Genomic DNA, 19,639 nt, shown 5'->3' on the forward strand with positions numbered 1-19,639 from the left:
CTCTTTACTTTCCTTAACAACACTCCACTGATGGCCAGAATGTAGACTGTGGATAGGGGATGTGATGTTACACACTCTTGTGCAGTAGGTGGTCGTATGCACCTAAATGTTGTTTGCGATCCGCCAGTAACTAAGAGAAGGACAGGAAGACGTCAAAGCACGCAGCGCGCAGCAACAACAAGCATGGCGGAAAGCGAAAGTACCGGCTCCGCGGTGGATGAGTTAGTTCCAAAGAGGGGAACGACTTCAGTAGTGTGGAATTGGTTTGGTTACAAAAGATCAGATGCACAACAAACTACGGTAAATTTTAGAAGTGCAACAAGACTGTAACAACAAAGAGGGGCAATACATCAAACTTATTTCACCACCTCAAACAGAAGCACTTGAAGGAGTATGAGGAGAGCCAAAAATCCCACGAGGAGAGAAGATCGTTATCGCAAAATTACCCTGAAATATCATGATATTCTTTAAGGTCCATATCACCCACCCCTAATTCTTGTACATACAAAGGCTGCTGTGTCTAGTCTTAATGACTACTGCCCTGTGGCTCTTACCCCTATCCTGAGTGCTTCAAGAAACTGGTTCTCCAGCACATCAAAGACAACATCCCTGCTAGCCTTGACCCTCACCAGTATGCTTTTAGTACCGACAGATCCACAGAGGATGCCATATCTACTGCTCTTCACTCAGTCTGCACTCACCTAGAGAATAAGAACAGCTACATCAGGATGCTGTCTGTTGACTTCAGCTCAGCATCCAAAACAATCTCTCCCATGAAGCTGATTGGAAAACTGAACACTCTGGGTTTCAGTTCAACACTCTGCAACTGGATACTGAACTTCCTCACATGCAGACCCCAGAGAGTTCGGATAGGCAGTCACACCTCCTCTACATTAGTGCTCAACATAGGAGCCGCCCAGGGCTGTGTGCTCAGCAACCTCCGCAATAGAAAGCATACTGACTGGAAACATCACAAACTGGCATGGTTCGTGCACGGCCAAGGACAGGAAGGCTCTACAGCGGGCGATTAAAACTGCCCAAAACATCACTGGTTCCCATCTACAGAGCATCAGTGACCTCTGTAAGGGATGAGGCATCTGCACAGAGCCCAAAGGATACTGAAAGACAGCAGCACCCCAGACACAGTCTGTTCACCCTGCTGCTATCTGGAAAAGATAAAGAAGTATCTGCTGCAGAACCACCAGACTACGGAGCAGCTTCTTCTTCCCGCCAAATGATTTAGCAGGATTTAGGGACAAACTTTAATTGCAATTTTTAAAAACTAAGTTTAAAATTTAAAAAAAAAGACAAATAGAGCTACTTTGTACCTTGTAACATTGTACATTTCATATGTAATCTACACTTTACTTGGTACCTTTGTCTTGTGTAATTTTCTTCCCTTCTTCTTCTTTTGTTTTTTTCAGCCTTCTTCTACTAATTTATGCGGTTTGACTTCCAGGTCAAAGCCCGGCGCAGAGACTATGAAGAATCTGCAGAACGTCTAGTCCAGTTCTGGTCCAGTTGAGGCATATACATGAAAGTATATTAGCCTCTGACAGGTGTGTTAGTCCAACTTTGAGAAATTCAGTTTAGTAAGATATCAGTCATATTAACATGTTTACATGTATTTTAAAAGTCCAGTTTTTGCCAGACTAATACAGTAATTCCACTTTGTTTCTAACATTGCATAAACCTACTTATTGTGTGTTATTGTGTTTGAACTCTGATGTACAAATACTCAACTAGAAGATGTGACTATGTTTTTCTTTGGTTTCAACAAAAGTCAAGTTTTGGTTTAAAAGTCATGTCCCACTCATTTGATTTCCTATTGAATCAACACTCCACTACATGCTCTGACACAATCCCATCCAGCAGGCCCCAGAAGGACCACGCAAATCCACAACTGCCAGCAGGATTTGTAGGATTTTAACTTTAACCATACAACTGGTGCCAACATTTCTCTGAGAGCAGTACTACATCAAACAAACACACGCACACGCACACACACACACACACACACACACACACACACACACACACACACACACACACACACACACACACACCACACACAGGACTAGCCAGTGACATTCCTGGCATAATCCCAAATGTCTCTGTAATTACAACAAGAGAGCAGCACTGCCTGCCACACACTAAGCCGGACTTCAAGAAGGATATTGATATTGGGAGAAAGAGTGATGCTAGCAAAAAAAAAAAAAAAGACACATAATCTGGTGCACATTCAGATGTGGAGGGGGTAAGGCCAGTAGGTGCAGTTGTTATGTAAGCCATGTCTTTATGTGGGAGTGAGTACGTATGGCTGGGCTAAGAACTAACAGAGGAAACCACTGTACTGAAAGCATCCTCCACCCAACAAGAAGGCATCTGTGAGGGTCATTTGGTCGAATAGAGATAATTCATCCTGGGGGGAAACATGAACATGTGTACAAAGATGCATCCAGTAGCTGATAAGAGGTTTCCCTAAAAAGCAAAAATGTCAACATCATTGTCAAATCAGAAAAAAAGTGAGGGACTCACCACAGTAGATAGAATACCTCTACTGGGGACCATGAATGCCTGCCAATGGCAATCCATTTAACCCTTTATTAAATGTACTTATTTATTTATGCTAGAAAATTATCATAATCATATAGTTTTCAGGACACTTTCCCTACTTTTAGGATATTTTTCTAAAAATCCTCCCCTCTTTTTTAAAACTGTTTTTACGTAATTTTCTTGTTTCTTTTCTAATTTCTTGGGACATTTCTTGCCAAGTTAGTTACTGCCTTTTTTCATGTAATCAAAAGAAATCAAATCAATTTCCTCAGGGTTTCAAAGGCTTAAATAGCTTTTGAAAGGGGTCTGAGCGCTGCAGAAGAAAACTGATGCCAATCCAGATTTTAAAGGGTTAAATATTTATGGCACTCTAACCAACTGTGGTCGAGTCTGGGGATTAACGGACTGACTGAACCAACAACCAACATTACTATCCAAGGGCAGGAAATGAAAGGTAATTTTGCCAGAAATAAGACATAAAGTACAAGAAAATTACTTGAAATGTTTTTTAAGAAAGAGAAAAAAGTTAATAAAAAGAAAAAAACAAGGAAATGACCAGGAAGAAGTGCTTAAAACTATAATAGGTCTGTAAGAAAATGATGTGAAAAAGATGTGTAAATTTGATATAAAAATATTTTTTCCCTAGCTTTTTTCTTTTTCCTTAGACATTTTCCTTAGCTTATTAAAAATGATTTTCTAAGATTACTAATTTCTTGCAATTTGCAGAACATTTTTTACCAAGTTGCTCATTGCCATTTTTCCATTCCATTTTTGAAAGAAATCAAACTGATTTGCTCAGAGTTTAAAGGTTTAAATACTTGTGAAAGGCATATGACAGCAGCACAAGAAAAGTGATGTTGCTTAAGGTTTCAAGGGGTAAATAATAAAGATATTTTAGTCTGGGTCAAAGAAAACCAACCAACTGACAAAGACATACCAAGGGCTACCATTAAACCCAAATTTCCATTTCTAAACAAGAAATAAAATTCAAAAGTATAGATTGCGATGACACATGACTGAAGATATCCAAGCTCCCCAGAGGAGAAAACTTTCCATTTGAGATACTACATAGGTTTTCCTCTCACTTCCTCATTATTTCTTGCAGCACCTCCCTCTCAGCCCTCAGTACGAGAGCTCTAAGAATAGCTAAATTGTGAGTGTGTTGTTCACGGCACCCTCCACACTTCAGTTTTTTTATACTTTTTTTCTGCAATATTACATCATACCTCTTTGAACAAAAGTGTCCCCTTTTGATTGGTAAGCTTTGTTAAATTTTTACACAGTAAAACATGAGAGCTATCCAATCTGGTCTTTTCTGGGCTGGATTGGATTTGGAAAGCTTGTCCGTCTGTCTGTCTGTCTGTTTGTCTGTCTATTTGTCTGTCTGTCTGTCTGTTTGTCTGTCTGTTTGTCTGTCTATTTGTCTGTCTATTTGTCTGTCTGTCTGTAGCTCTCTCAGGGTCATCAGAAGTGTTATTAGGGCTCAGTTAAGGACAAGGACACTGCAGAGGAAATCAGGCAATAAATACCAGAATAGATACCAGGAAAAACAAAAAGATAAAATTTGAATTAAATACAGTTACAGTATGACTATACATGTTAGTGATGTTTTCCATACCGTGCTCCTGAGGAATGCTGATGGGGTTTGTCGAGTTGCACCTGGTCAAAGACTTATCACTTCACTAAGATTTACTATTAACACAAGCTCTCAACCCGCTCTGAGCAGGCAGCACAGTGACAAACCCAAGATACCACACAGGCTGGTTCTGTGCTACGCACCAATACTTTATGGAGCTGCTTTGTGAAACTATCATTCCTAATATCAAGAATTAAGTTAAAGTAAGTAACCTTAACATGGATGAAAGCTTCTGAAAGTGAGTGGATAAATCACAAGCTTGCATGTCATCAGATACATCTCCATGACCACTGAGCTGACTCCATTTGCTGATAAGGATGTGCAGCCTGTTCTCATTCCAAACTAAAGTAGTAAAGTAGTGCTGCTTTGAGAGTACCTTTGGTGTAACGTTGTGGGGCAAAAAGGTACCGTTTGCATCTGCATGAAAAGCAGCTGGATGGCCTCAGGTGAGAACACAGCCAGACAGAATCGATCGCAATACTATTAAACACCAGCAAATGTCCAAACGGCACCTGCCACGCCTGCAGGATGGCGTCAGGTTGAAACGCTGCAGGAAACAACTTCCTATTAGGAGCACCAAGTGAACCTATGGGGTGGGCGGAAGGGGCAGTGAGTGGATCCAACAAACACAAACTTTCATGCCGAAGTCTAATGTTCTCTGACTGTAACGTTTATTTTCACCAACTCACCATGTGCTTCCATCCCCTAATCCTAACCATGTACGGCAGCATGTGTTTGTTGACGTCCTGGTGTTTGGTTGCCATGTGCTCTTGTTGCCTAAACATAACCACCTGCAGCGTAATCCCACCATGTGCTTGTGTTGACATCGCAGTAGCAGCATCCCGGAAAAACACAAATCACAGATGCAGAAGGATACCTTAGATCGTAATATGAAGACACAGAAGTCCACTGCAAAGCAGCAGTTTGTGACAACTTGGGATGAGAATGTGTTGGGACTATGAGCTGGTTGAAGCACATGAAAAAGATGGTGTGGATCTTGGGCTCTATTTAAACAATCTATATAGTGTATGTGCAAAAGTGCATGGCAAAAGTGCTTTCAGGACGTGTCCAATTGCACTTGCCAGTTAATCAGGGCACATGGTAAGGTACAAGCCGCAAAAGTGGTATATTTAGTTTTTTAATTGTCATAGGTGTGGTAATACAACCAGTTTGAGAGTTATCACCATCCCCTTTTAAATCCAGGTAATCGTGCAGCATGAAGGATTCAATAAATAGGAGAAGTGAGCGGTTTTTAGCTGAGAATAATGCAGTAAGAGCAGTAATGTCACTGCAGCAAATATAGCTGCAAAACTATAAACTGTAAAACTGACAGAGGGAAACAAATCTAAGGTTTTTGCTTCTAAAACAATTGATGAAGTTCCATTGACCCTCGTGCATAAATGCACATAGTATGAATTTAAATTGCTGTATATAACTTCCACTTACTCTTGTTACATCATCCAAACTAAATCATGTTATTTTCTCAGTTTATCTCTGTGTTGAGAGGGGGGATGTCATCATCAAAGCTGCCAGGCTGGATCATACATGTATCTGTTTTTATGAGTACTAACTTAAAAAGACTAACACTTGTAGTGCTCTCACTTTAGTTTCACTTTCTGCCTCTCTAACCCAGCTCTCACAGATCATCCTGCCTAACACTAGTGGGAGTAGAATGCTCTCACACAGAGGCATGAGTGGCCCCTCACACCTAGAAGCTCTGAAACCTTTTTGGTTTTTACCATGGTTTTTTTTTTTTATTTCTGTCAGTGATTTTAAACAGAAAATTCCACTAACCAACAGATACAGAGTAAGAGAATCTTTTGTCATATTTGCTTTTCATTTCCTTATCCATCACCAGCGTATATGTGTCCATTGTGCATTATGCAAATACAGTAGATAGATCAATAGACTACGAACACACACAGCCCACACACACCTCCCACTGCTGGAAACTTGAACCCTAGTGCTGAGGCAGAGGAGAGAAGAATAGATTTCATAAAGACACAAATGTTTCAGCAGCTGTTAATCATTCTGCATGTTCTCAGCTACTCTGCACACAATCATCTTATAATACAACACAAACAGGATCAGCTTTCATTAAATGCAAGTACACAGTTGTGTTGTATGCTGTGAGCGTCTTTCATCATTACAAGCCCAACATACACTGCCAAACTGTGAGATAAATGCATGAAATGATCTCAGTAGTATGACAGACCATGTCAGCTTAGATAGTCTCAAATGGGATGAGCAGTTGAAAGAGTTAGGTCCCACTTTTGATGAGGACCTACTTGAGTAGCTGGTATTACAGCAAACATGAGCAATGAACTACAAAGTCCTACTATACATTTTTCTATGTAATAGATGAGGAATTCCTCCTTGACTCCCCTTCAGCCACCTGTTTAATCATTTGAAACCTGAGCAAACTGGCTCTATTTCTCACAAATTTCTCTCAAAAATGGCAAAAAAGTAGAGTAATTTTACAAGAAATTATCAACAAAAAAAAAAATGGCAAGAAATTAGTAAAACTCTACAAGGAAAATTACCAAAAATTATCACAATAAACCAAATTAAAATAACAAAAACAGGAAATGACATGGAAAAAAAAGTGATCAAATAGAATAAAAATAATACATATAAATATTTTACATATATAATATTTTCTGTTACCCAATTTTACATACATAATTATAATTATTATTGGTTTTTATTTATATTTTTCCCTAATTATGTGGTCATTTTCAAATCTCTCAGGTCATTTTCTCATCACCTTTCAAAATTGAAAGTTGCTCATTGTTTGTTTTTTACCATTTCCATAAAAGAAATCAAACCAATTTGCTCACATTTTAAAGGTTTGAAAGCTTGTTAAATGGGATGTAAAAAGTGGGATGTAGCGACACTGCAGCTTCTACGGGCCACCAGTAGAGCTGAGAGCCAGCTCTACACTGTATATATAAATTTAGCACACATAGCCTTTAACTCTATATGGGAAGCAGTCTTACAAAAGGTTATCTGAGTTTTCAGGAGGAAGCAAAGACAAAATGATATTGCAAGAATCCACATAGAACAACAATAAGGCCACAATGTGATACCAAGATGATAAAGTTGATACATACCATACTTATTGACAGTGTGTATAATGCTAATGGGCTATCACTATAAGTCCTTAAGTCATACATCCATAAATATAACCACTGACGTCTCTTGTGGCTCCATTGATCTTGATTAGTGTTGGATGTTTGAGGAGATGTAGTATTTGTGATGCTCTATAAGGACAGCACATCCTCTGCATATGGCATTGTCAGCTGTCTATGTAGCCATGACAGCTGACATGCCTCAAACAGGGATGCTGCTGCAAAAGAAGCTACATACTGAGAATCACTGATGCTTCACACACAAGAAGATGTATGCAATCACCACGGTTTCAAGGTGGACACTAAATTATAGTGTCACCAATTCAGTATCTGACAAAATGTCTCCTCTTCTGTTCCTGAGATATGGCTTTAAGTATTGTCCAAATGCAAGACATTAGCCCCAGTGAAGTCGACCTTTGACGTTTCGGATATAAAATGACTTTATGATTTTGTCATTGAGTTAATTAAGATATCACATTCACAATAATGAGACAGACAAGGTCATAGTGACCTTGACCTCTGACCTATGGCCACCAAATTCTAATCAGGTCATTGCTGACCTGTGCCAAATTTGTGCCAAATTTAAAGAAATTCCCTAAAAGTAGTCTTAAGATACTTTGTTCATGATGTTATTATTTATATAAATTACAATTTTATACAACATAGGGTGCACATAATGTTATAGGTTGCATTAGAGCCAATACCAGTGTACAAAAAGAAAAAAACAATCCTTGCTTGTCCATGTTTTTTTTTGTTACATACATCAAAATCCATAAGAAAGATTTTAAAGGTAACAGTGAGGTCAGCCAGGATGGGACAGGCCTGCTTGATTTAAAACAGTAATCGACTGGAAGAATGTATGAGTTTAAGGATTCACCTTTTTAATGTTTGCATCAGATGAGAGAGAAAGACCACCATGCACCCCATAGCTTCAGCATCAGGTGAGGTAGAGCCTGGGCCTCCTTCCCCTGACATTTACTGTATAAATACTACAGACCAATATACCGTTAAAGCCAAATACAAAAAGGCAAATTCAGTACTTACATGCATGTGCAATACATTAACATTGTGTTTAACTTGTTGGATTGGAAAGAAAATTGTAACTATGAGGTTCTAGTGTTGACTCGTAGCTTTAGATAGAGGGCTTAATGCCCCATCCAGTGTGCTGGATTACAAAGCCATCACACTGAGAAACATAACTGGCCCAATATGACTGAACTGTACTCATATTGCTATTAATAACAACCAGTGCAGGTCAATGTACTTAGTTAAGTTTTTCAATTTCTAATTCGGTTCAAAGATTAATCCGACATAATCTCGTTCTGCTATAGACTGCAATCTGGAAGAGATAGCCTGTCAGACCTTTGGCAAACACATACACAGACATGTGATCCATATTTTATGCATGACTGTTAATAATAAAATAATAATAATATTAATCATGTTCTCTCCACCCTGTGAACATACCGCACGTAAGGGTAGCATAGAAACACATCTCCATACGATGCAGTCTCATCAAACACCATATGATCCAGCCTGTTCTCACTCTGAACTTAAAATACCACCACTTTGACAGTGCTTGTGGCACAAGATCGCAACCTCAGAAGTCAACTTTCACCTGTGCATGAAACACTGCTGGAAAGCGTCAGGGCAGAATGCAGCCTGACAGAACCAGACGCAGTGTTATTATACACTGCCAAACAGCTGGAGGGCATCCATCAGCTCCAACAGCATGATGCCATCATTACTACCTGTAACAATGTAATATAAGGAGCGCCAAGGCGCCCATAAGGGTGGGCAGGAGGGAGGGTAGATGGGTCCAACAAAACCTGAACTTTCATGCGAGGGTCCTGTGTCGTTTCGCATCTGAATGTGACATTTTTTTTCTACACCTTACCATGTGCCTCCTTCCCCTAATCCTAACCATCAGTGCCATCATGTGTGTTTGTTGACATCCAGGCGTTGGTGCCATGTGCTGTTGTTGCTTAAACATAACTACGTGCAGCATCATCCCACCATGTGCTTGTGTTGACATCTAGGTAGCGGCATTTAAGAAAGTAAGGAGCAGACACAGAAGGATACCTAAAACCTAATATGTAGACATGTAAGTTTGCAAAGCTGCAAAATGTGGAAAGTAGAAATATATAATGATGAGAATGTATGAAATCACAGAACTTTCAACACTGTCAACACACACATAATATAAATTTGACAAAGATGGAAACACTGAATGCTTACTGTATTGCTTTGCGTTGACCTTGCAGCAGAGGCTAAACACCCTTTATGGGAATACTGTGGTCATGCTTCAGAGAAAGATGTAATATTATGGTCATAGCAGTTACTTGATCACAACACAGGACTTGAGCATATCGCTTAACATGTGTGGTTATGAAAGTGTATAGAGAAAGCCCATTTTGAAAGTCTTTTGTCCTGCAAAGGACAGGTTTTCACTATTTCCATAATTGAATAAGAGAAAGTCAAAGGCAGTGTGGGTCATGAATGTTATGTGAGCTTAGTTATATTGATCCAGGAGGTATGTTATAAAATTATGGTATTGAATTTGCTAGGCTGTTTTTTGTTATTTTACTTAAGCATTACAGCTGGCTGTAGTGTTTTGGCATCAGCAGTAATGCAGTGGTACACTCAATACAGATTTCACAAAGACAGCATTAATAATTGAGCAGCAGTGTCAAAGGTTCAATTTCCAAACGTAATTTCAAGTGCGTCGCATTCAGAAAGAATCCTGATGAAATTAAGACACTTTTATATTTACACCTGGTCCTATATATACACAAAATCTGTCTTTGTTGCACAGGCTTAGGGGTGTGTCTAGGGGTGGCACGGGTCACTCCTGAAATCTGAATGGCCACTTTAGGTGCCACCCCATTATTACTGGCTATCTGCCCAGTCAGTTTGAACTGTTTGAAGAGAAACTGAATTTTCATTGATAGGTGCAATTCAGTCCTCATCCTGAGAGCCAATAATGTGCCAGAGGAATGTCTAACCTGACAAATGTTTTATACAAATAGAAAAATCTAGACAACTGTTAAAAAAAACAAATGTTCAAACACGCTCATTTATTTTAATGTTATTAACACTTTATGATTCAATGGAGCCTGGAGACTCCCTGCACTACGACAGTACCCTCATCCTGAGTGTCAGCTCCCTGTCTTCCGCCTTTCGCTGTTACTTATTTTTATTAAACCATACACAAGGCTTCCCAATGGTTTGCTTTTGGGGGTAAAATGTTGTAATGCAGTTTTTGAAAATGATAACCTCACATATTTTTTTGTAGTTGTAATCTGTGGTAATAGTGTAAGACTACTTCTGCTGGCATTACTCAACATTATCCTCATCTACGTGTCAGCGTGCCTTTCTCTACATGCCTGGATCATCCCTGTGCAGCACAGCAAAGCATGGTGGAGACTATCTGAGAGGACACCACAAAAGCAGGACATATAGCAACTGCTTGATGTTCTATGCATGTTTCTGAGTTTATTAGACATTAATGAAATTAATCAATTATATTTAACCCTTATTTAGCAGTTAGTTGCTTTATTTCTATTGCCTCTGACTCTTGAGCTGCTGAAATGTGTGAATCTCCAAAGTGTGAGATTAATCAGTCTAATCGAACCCAAGCTGTTAACATTAATCTTCAAATACAAGCATGTTTTACTTTAAAAAACAATATAATAAGGAAACTACATACGATGCACTCCGCGTATATTGTAAAGCAGTTTTTGACTGCTATTTAGCAAAAATGGGAGTTTTGTCTCTCCGTATAATGTATTCAAATGGCCCGCCAGACACTTCTGAGAACTATTCGAAGCCTCCATGAGTCATGTGACGCCCGAGCATTTTGAACTTCCATTGTCATTTCTCTGTTTATTCTAGTGCACTATTACCACCCTGTCATTTGGTCAAGTGTTGCTAAGAAACTCCTTAAAAAATGCACTTAATAGAGCAGCCTGGCGTCCCGGATCTGGCTGTTGCTCTGGATGGGTGGGCCTTGTTGGGAGCCATAAGGACACAAGACTCCGATGCAAATTTAAAAAATGCACTGCAGGAATTGAATGATGCCACCAGCAGCAACATGCCCCTGCCCAAGTTTTCACATGGACAGTACGAGGTCTCAGGTCATGACTTGATGATCGGATCATACAGCATTAGCACATTAATTATGAGCTTTGGCTTTATATCCAAGACGATTTACTTGCACAGTATGAATTGAAATTAACAACATTTCTAAAATCATACAGTGTATGTGCAGTTTGAGAGTTGATCCATGTGGTAAAATGTAAAAAAAAAAAACTTTGATATTTCCTTTGTAAGGTTTTTTTTTTCCATGAAAAATAAAGACTATTCAAGAAGCCTTCTAGCATGACGCCTTTTTTTCTTTTAAGGGATGAGACGCTGTCCATGAACAGCAATATCACTAGTTCAGCAGCAGCAGGGGTTAGCACTGCAGAGTCCTGCTGCTGTATTCTCTGAGCTCTATCATATATGGGACACTTCACATGAAGTTAGACTTTACAGAGTTTACTTGTGTCTTTGAGAGGCTGCAGCCAGCCTCTGGGACCAGAGCAAAATACAGCACTGCAGCAGCAACCTGTCAGTGTGTGTTGGTTCTGTGCCATAGGTAGGTCTCCCAGAAATAGGCTGCCCATGCAGCCAGCCATCTATCCATACCACACATTAGCCATGATGTATGAGATGCTTCACAGAGGCCATTATTCAAACTCCTTGCATGCTCCACTCTAACTCTGACAGACACACACACATACACATACACATACACATACACACACACACACACACACACACACACGATCACATGCTCACCTGCTCACCTGCACAACTCACATTATGTAGGTTGCTGCGACAACTGCTAAGGGTCACAGCACAGAAAAAAAGAAAATCTTTATCCTACTTTTCCCTGTTTTAAAAAGCAGGACAACAGGGAGCACAGCCATGTGGTTGTACAGAACAGACTGCTATGAAAAGAATACAGTACTGGCTTAGATTGACTGTGGTTACATTTTACCATGGTTAGTATCATTTTTCAATTCAAACTTATATCAAAGGCGTATAATTAGGGCTGGCTAAGGTTGCCTGGACCAGCCCCTAGTTAGGCTAACATAGGTTTAATCTGCCGGGGGACTTTCTAAGATATACTGAGCTCCTTTTTCCTTCTCTTGCTCCCTCCATATGCAAACCCTCATGTCTGTTTACTGTAGTACACTAACGCCGTTGCCTCTCCAGAGCATTTGTGCTCCCTTGTCTCCTAGTTTTCCCGGATCCTGGCTGCAATCTTGGCTGTGCCTGATTGTGGTGATGGCTGTGCTGATGCTGTGATCCTGTCTTTGGTTGTGCTTGTGCTGTGGCTGCACTGATACTGTACCTCTGGCTCGCCTTGATGTGGTCTTGGTTTTGCTGTTGCTGTGGTCCTGTCGGAAGCTACGCCGGTGTTGTGGGTCCTGGTTGCGCCGATGCCATGATCCTGCTTGACGCGACCTTTTCCTGCTATTATTATGCATCATGCCTCCACTATTAATATACATATGGGACTCTTCTCAACACACACAATACACAACATGTAATATCACATGCTATCATAGAGTGCGTTTAGTAATTTTACACTTATCACTATTGCAATATGACATGCTATTGTTACCACTATTGATGTGCATCTCTCCTCCTCTCTCACTCTCTCTTCCCCTCTCTCTTTCTCTTTCTCTTTCTTTTTTGTCATTATTGCAATTTAATTGTTATTTACAAAATCTATCGCACGTCCGTCCATCTTGGAAGAGGGGTCACTACTCAGCTGCTCTTCCTGAGGTTTCTTCCATTTCTTCAAGGGCTTTTTGTGGAGGTTTTCCTTCAGCGATGTGAGGGTCTATGGACAGATGGATGTCTTATGCTGTAAAGCCCTCTGAAGCAAACTGTGTTTTGTGATAACGGGCTTTATAAATAAAATTGACTTGACTTGACTCAAATGAGCCATTATAATACTGATATAATATATTACATAAATATAATCAAATTTCTAAGGGATGCACATTAATATCAGTATGTCATGGCAGATTTTGGCTTTCAAGCTAACTATTGGAACTGGCCAACTTGGATTTCTGCTGATATCACAAAAAAGTGGATATAGTGATATCGGTATTGGTGATTCACCAAATGATCCAGTCATTTTTGTCAATCTTTATAAATACATATCTGCACAAGTAGTAAACGGTAAAACAACAGCACTTATATAGCGATTTTCTAGTCTTTTGACCATTCAAAGCACTTACAAACTACATGTCACATTCACCCATTTACACACATATTCACACACTGGTGGCTGAAGCTACTGTACAAAGTGCCACCTGCTACTCAGTAACCATTCACATGCACTCACACTCTGATGAAGCAGCATCGGGAGCAATTTGGGGTTCAGTGTCTTGCCCAAGATACTTTGACATGTTGCCCAGAAGAGCCGGGAATTAAACCGCTGACCTTCTGATTGGAGGACGCTCTTGCTCATGCTCTTAGTCACAGCCAAAGACACGTATTTAAAAGCTAAAGCATAAATATTATCTCACAATAGCTGATGGGCTCTGATGTTGCATTTCAGCCAATGCATCCCTCCTCTCCACATGGACTGTTAACCTGCCACTCAAACGATATTGGTCAATAGCTACTACACGGACTACAAATGGACTACAAACAGAAACCAGAATGTTTCTGATATCAAAATCAAAAAACTCCAATTGCCTACAGATTCTGTGTACATATACATGTGATGCCTGGTCTTTGTGAGGCTATACTCTGGCACAGCAGTTCATCAAGGTTAGTTGCTTATGATAGCATGCAAACTTGCTTACAATGACAATGCAGACATACTGATATTTGGCAGGAATAATTTTATTGCAACTAATGTAAACCAAACTAGGATGTTAATCATCCTAGTTGGGGTTTATAGCAGGATGCTAGGATTTGCATATTATCACTTAGCACAAAGTAAAGCTGAGGTTGATGGGAGTGTCATACTCTGCAGTACTGGACAAAACAAAATTAGGACCTGATGATGGAGATAGAGGAAGAGTCACGGGATCACCAGTTACTACAGGTCATCCCATGGGGATCCTGAATGTCTACACCAAATCACGGCAATCCTTCCAATAGTTGTTGTGATATTAAACCTTGAATGAAAAATGTCAACCTCATGGTGACAAAACAGGAAATGTCAGTTGATCTCTAAAGCAAAAAGGATGAATTCTCTGGGAACCATGAATGTTTTTAAACCCTTTCAAACCTGTGCGAATCAGTTTGATTTCTTTCAAAAACTGGGACAAAGGCAACATTCAACTTTACAAGACATGGCCCAGAAATGTACTAAAAAGTTTCCCTAAAAAGCAAAAATTTCAACATCATTGTGAAACTAGAAAAAAAGTAAGGGAATGACCACAGTGGAAAGGATTCCTCCACTGTGGAACATGAATGCCTGTCCATGGCAATCCATTTAACCCTTTGATTTCTTTCACATACATGGAGAGAAGGCAACTAAACATGGCCTAAAATGTAGCCAACAGAATAGTCAACAGAAAATTAGCTGAAAATATACCCCCAATATATATAAATATATACATATATATATATATATACATATATATATATATATATAAATAATCATATATATATATATATATGAGTATATTTTCTATATTTCTTGCGTGACAGAATTCTAGATATATATAGTTTGAGACATTAGTAAGTAAGTTGTTGCCTTTTTTTCCCACATGGTATAAAAAGAAATAAAACCAGTTTCCTCAGGGTTTTAAAAGATTCAAAGGGTTAAATAGCTTGTGAAATGCATCTTAATGCAGCACAAGAAAACTGATATCAGTCCAGGTTTCAAAGGGTTAAATATTTATGGCAATCCATTGGTCAGTATATTTCAGTCTAAACAAAAGAATAACTAACATTACCATGTCTAGGGCAGGAAATGAAAGGCAATGGTCATTAAAATTACAAAGGTGTGCAGAACCCTTTGTGACGGTCCTGTTGAATCAGCAATGTGCACAGCAAAAAGCACGATCTTCTATACATTATGGTCCAAAAAAGACAATTCCAGTGAAAATCTGTGCAGTCTTAGACCACCATTCTATGTCCTCAGAGCAGATTTCCATTTCTACATGTTGATATTTTAATCTGAGGGTGATGCTAAAAAGAAAACTGTTTAAATATGGAAATACCCCAGAACAGCAAATAGTTGCACATAAAAGTGATTCTTCAGAGACAGGAATGAAGACTGGGCGGCTGTTCAGACAACAAGAGGAGTCACTTTGTGTTTATGGTTTAGTGACTGCATCATTTAGTAACTGCAGTGATAGAAAAACAGTGTGACTTCACCATTACATGTCATGGTTCCTCAGTCACAGAGCCTCCTCTCATCTGCCCTGTGCTTTCATCTCATTGCATTTTTCTCCCTCCTCTCCGCACTTCTCCACAGCCTCGTTTCTTTCGTCTCCTTTCTTCCCATCTACTCTGCACTAGAACATTCCGCTATGATCAATCAGATTACATAAGAGCACTGCAGTGAGAAGCAGCGAGGAAGAGAGAAACTGCCTACAGAGAAGTGAGGGGTGCCATGCCATCGCACTTTCCCTCTTTCACACTACTACTCCTATCCCCCACCCCTTCACACACACACACACACACACACACACACACACGCACGCATGCACGCACGCACGCACGCACACACACACACACACGATCCCATAAGCAACTTAATGTCCACACTGCAGTAAGGGTCACACTGAGATGGTTTCTTCAGCTGTAAGAAAGTGTATATGGCAGCTTAAAAAAAGAAAAAAACAAGCTTCCTTCTGCTCCAGAGCACAGAGAGGCTATAAAATATCTAGAGGGTTGATGGAGCTGAATAAATATATGCCACACGGCATGTGTTGCGTCCCCATGAGACACAGCAGGACGTTGTTAAGTTGAAACACTGCCGGAAACAACATGATATAGGGAGCGTGAGGGCACTTACAGGGTGGGCAGGAGGGGTGGTGGACAGGTCCAACAAACCCCAGACTTTCATGGGGGAGTCCAGTGTTTACTTCCCATCTGAATGTGATGTCTTTTTGTCTACACCTTCTTAACCTGTGCCTCCTTTCGTTAATCCTAAACATCCGTGCCAGCATGTGTGTTAATGACTTCAAGGCATTGATTGCCATGTGCTTGTGTTGTCTAAACATAACCGTTTGGCATGGCATCCCACAATGTGCATTTGCTGGCAAATGCGATATGGATGCCAAGGGCATTCTATAGAATCTCGATGTGATGCATAACTGAAACGTGTTTAAAAATGCTCATGTTGAGAAAATGTTTCAGTTAGGTTTAGGCAACAATATTTGATTAGGTTTCAAAAAAGATCATGTTTTGAGTCAAAATAATAAGTTTGTCATGTTACATAATGCAACATGACAAAAATATGTGAACAACAATGGGACATAGGTATAGCATTTAATTTTGCTTTCAAACAGGACATGAACTGTGGTCTCCTGGATGAAAGTCCTGTTTTCCTCCTTCACATGCAGAGGGCACAAAATAGTGCTGGAATATGACAACCCAAGAATAACAACAGGCTAGCTTCACTGTAAGTGTTGTGTATGTGACAGGAAAAAAAACCTCGAAACTTTAAACACACATCTCAATATGTGTATAGATTGACAATGGGCATGACTGCCAGTATGACAATATTTTTGTTTATTTCGGAAAAAAAAAAAAAAACCCTTAAAGAACAAGGATAAACATCAATGAAATTCAACCATAAATCAAAGATGTCCTTTTAAAAAAATAAGGCTTTGGTAAGAGCAGTGGCTTCAATCTACAAGACTATCCTAACAGCGCTAATGCAATGTTACCGCAGGCAAACGCTGTTCAGCCACTGAGTCTAATTAATTCCAGGTGTACAGAATCATTACATGAATGCACACAGCATTAAGAGCAGATCTGCAGAGTCAACATGGCAGAAAAAAGAGTGATAAGAATAATAATTGGTTCAGTTTTGTGAGGAATAAAAAAACAAGATGGCACTTTAAAGGGTAACAGACAGTTGACGCTGATTGTGTACAGGGATGAAACTTGCTGAAACAGATTTGTTTAAAGCCAAATATTTAGACTGTACACTTGATAAATGGCAGGCAAGACAAACTATAATAGATTTTTTTTTTTAAATGACTTGCCTATGGGACCAGTCCAAGCACCAGAAGAACATGGCAGCAAGGTAGAACAAGAGCAAAAGCCACATAAAACATTAAATTGGCCAATTCAATATATAAGCCATTTTTGGCTTAATACAGATTCATCAATATTTGTGTATATGCGAGCCTGTTATAGGGTTGAGCCAGTAGCTATCAGCTGTATGTTCAGGATCAGACCCGTGACATAAACACTTAAAAGATAGATGAGAAGTCTATTTGCTATCTTCTTGTGTTTGTAATGTTATTTTTTTAAATAAGGAAACACACTTTATATTTTTATATTTATTGTAAATGACATATAATATAGCAAACAGCAAGTAATGTTAGCCTAGCATGTTTTTAGCAATGGTCATTTACCTCAGCAGAAACTTTCAGCTTCCAGGCTATCTCCCTCTAGCCAGCTGACACTGTGTTTAGATTTTTGTTGTGAAATCATCAATCAATAGTTACTCATTTCAGCTTCGCAAATCATCTGGTCCTTGTCCACTGTGTTGTTTCAAAGTGAGCATCAGATATAAACAGAAACACAGCATCTGACGAAAGTTAAGCTCACAACAGCGCCTGCAGCCAGTAATGACAGCTGTTTTATCAGTTTCAAATTCAAATGTTGTCATATTGGCGCAGTTTTAGTCTTCCAAGAGAATAACACCACATCGCCATGTCTCCTCTCATCACCAAAAAGTAAATTAACAGCGGCACCCTTCCTCTGCTGAAATTTGATTTCTCTTATGTTTGACACCAGTCACCTCAGCTAGGCAGTACATTAAAAAGCGACCTTTATGACACTACTAGCTCCATTAGTTAGTTTCCAAATATGCTATCATATTAATCACTCTATCATATTGTTTATTACTAATGCAACTTCACTTGGATTAAGCGCTGTGGTAGGAAACTTTTAAAACTGCCAGAATGTGACATATTGACAAAAATGCCAGTTAGTTGTATGGTTTTTGTAAATCAAACTGGTTTAAGCTTAACGCCAGACTAGACCAGTAAAACCAGTAATGGACCCAAGATCCACCTCTAGCCAATCAGTAACGAAAAAACTGCAGTACAGAAATTCCAAACTAGGTTTAAGATCAGTCAGAGATGGTGACACAATTAAACGGTCAAAGGGACTGGTTTCAAGACTGTTTGCTTATGTTCTTTATTCATGTTTTTAAAGAATTACTATAGAGAAATGTGGCAACCGCATTGTGTTCCCTCATTTTGTGGTGCCACCATTACTGTTGTAGAAAGTCACATTGTCTGCTGCCTGCTGACAGTACGTTATCATGATATAGAAATTATTGTGTCAGTCTGACTAAAACTGGACTTTTAAAATACATGTAAACATGTATACATGTTGGTCTGACTGCAATTGTACATATTTCTCAAAGTTGCACTAACACACCTTGGTAATGCCTAGGTGTTCTGTGCATGCTCTATAGTCCACGCACGGGGCTTTAACCCGAAAGTCAAACAGCATAAATTCATAGAAGATAGCCAGGAAAAAGAAGAAGGAGGAAAGAAAACATTAGACGAAGTTACCAAGTAAAGCGTAGAGTAAGAACTAAATGTACAGCACCAAAAAGTTATCCATGTTGCCACCGTTCAACATTCAACCAGTTTGCCGCTTGCTAACTTGTGCAATATGTGCCGTAATAGATCAACCAGTAGAAGATCCAGTAGCAACTAGGGATGAGAACCAATACTTCAGTACCAAGTTGATGGCAACATGCTAAAAATAATATTCCGTTTTTTCTATAGTACCATAGGTTGCTGATGTATGATATTGCCATCAGCGGGCCACAACTGACCAGGGCGGTATACGATTCACAAGTGTCTGTGCCGAAGACAAACGCCTACCAACAGGGACACAGACACACGGAGATGTCTACTCTAAGTGTGGCTAGAGCCACAGCTCTACCTCAGCTCATCGTAAAAACTGCAAGATGAAAATTACCATCTGAACTTTTCTGCAAACAGTAAAACCAAAATCCCATATGAATACTGTGAGAGACTGATTTTTTTTTAATACAGGAAGCATCCTAAAAGTTGGCATTGCAAAAAAGGCA

The 19,639-nt window shown here is 39.5% G+C and overlaps 1 protein-coding gene across 1 annotated transcript in view; it reads right to left on the reverse strand.

Moving 5' to 3' along the window:
- The window catches only part of ryr2a (ryanodine receptor 2a (cardiac)), a 237,273-nt gene that overhangs the window by 192,327 nt on the left and 25,307 nt on the right, over window positions 1-19,639 (reverse strand). The window lies entirely within an intron of this gene.

Source organism: Plectropomus leopardus, chromosome 19, assembly GCF_008729295.1.
Source record: "Plectropomus leopardus isolate mb chromosome 19, YSFRI_Pleo_2.0, whole genome shotgun sequence".
In the NCBI taxonomy this organism is placed as follows: domain Eukaryota; kingdom Metazoa; phylum Chordata; class Actinopteri; order Perciformes; family Serranidae; genus Plectropomus; species Plectropomus leopardus.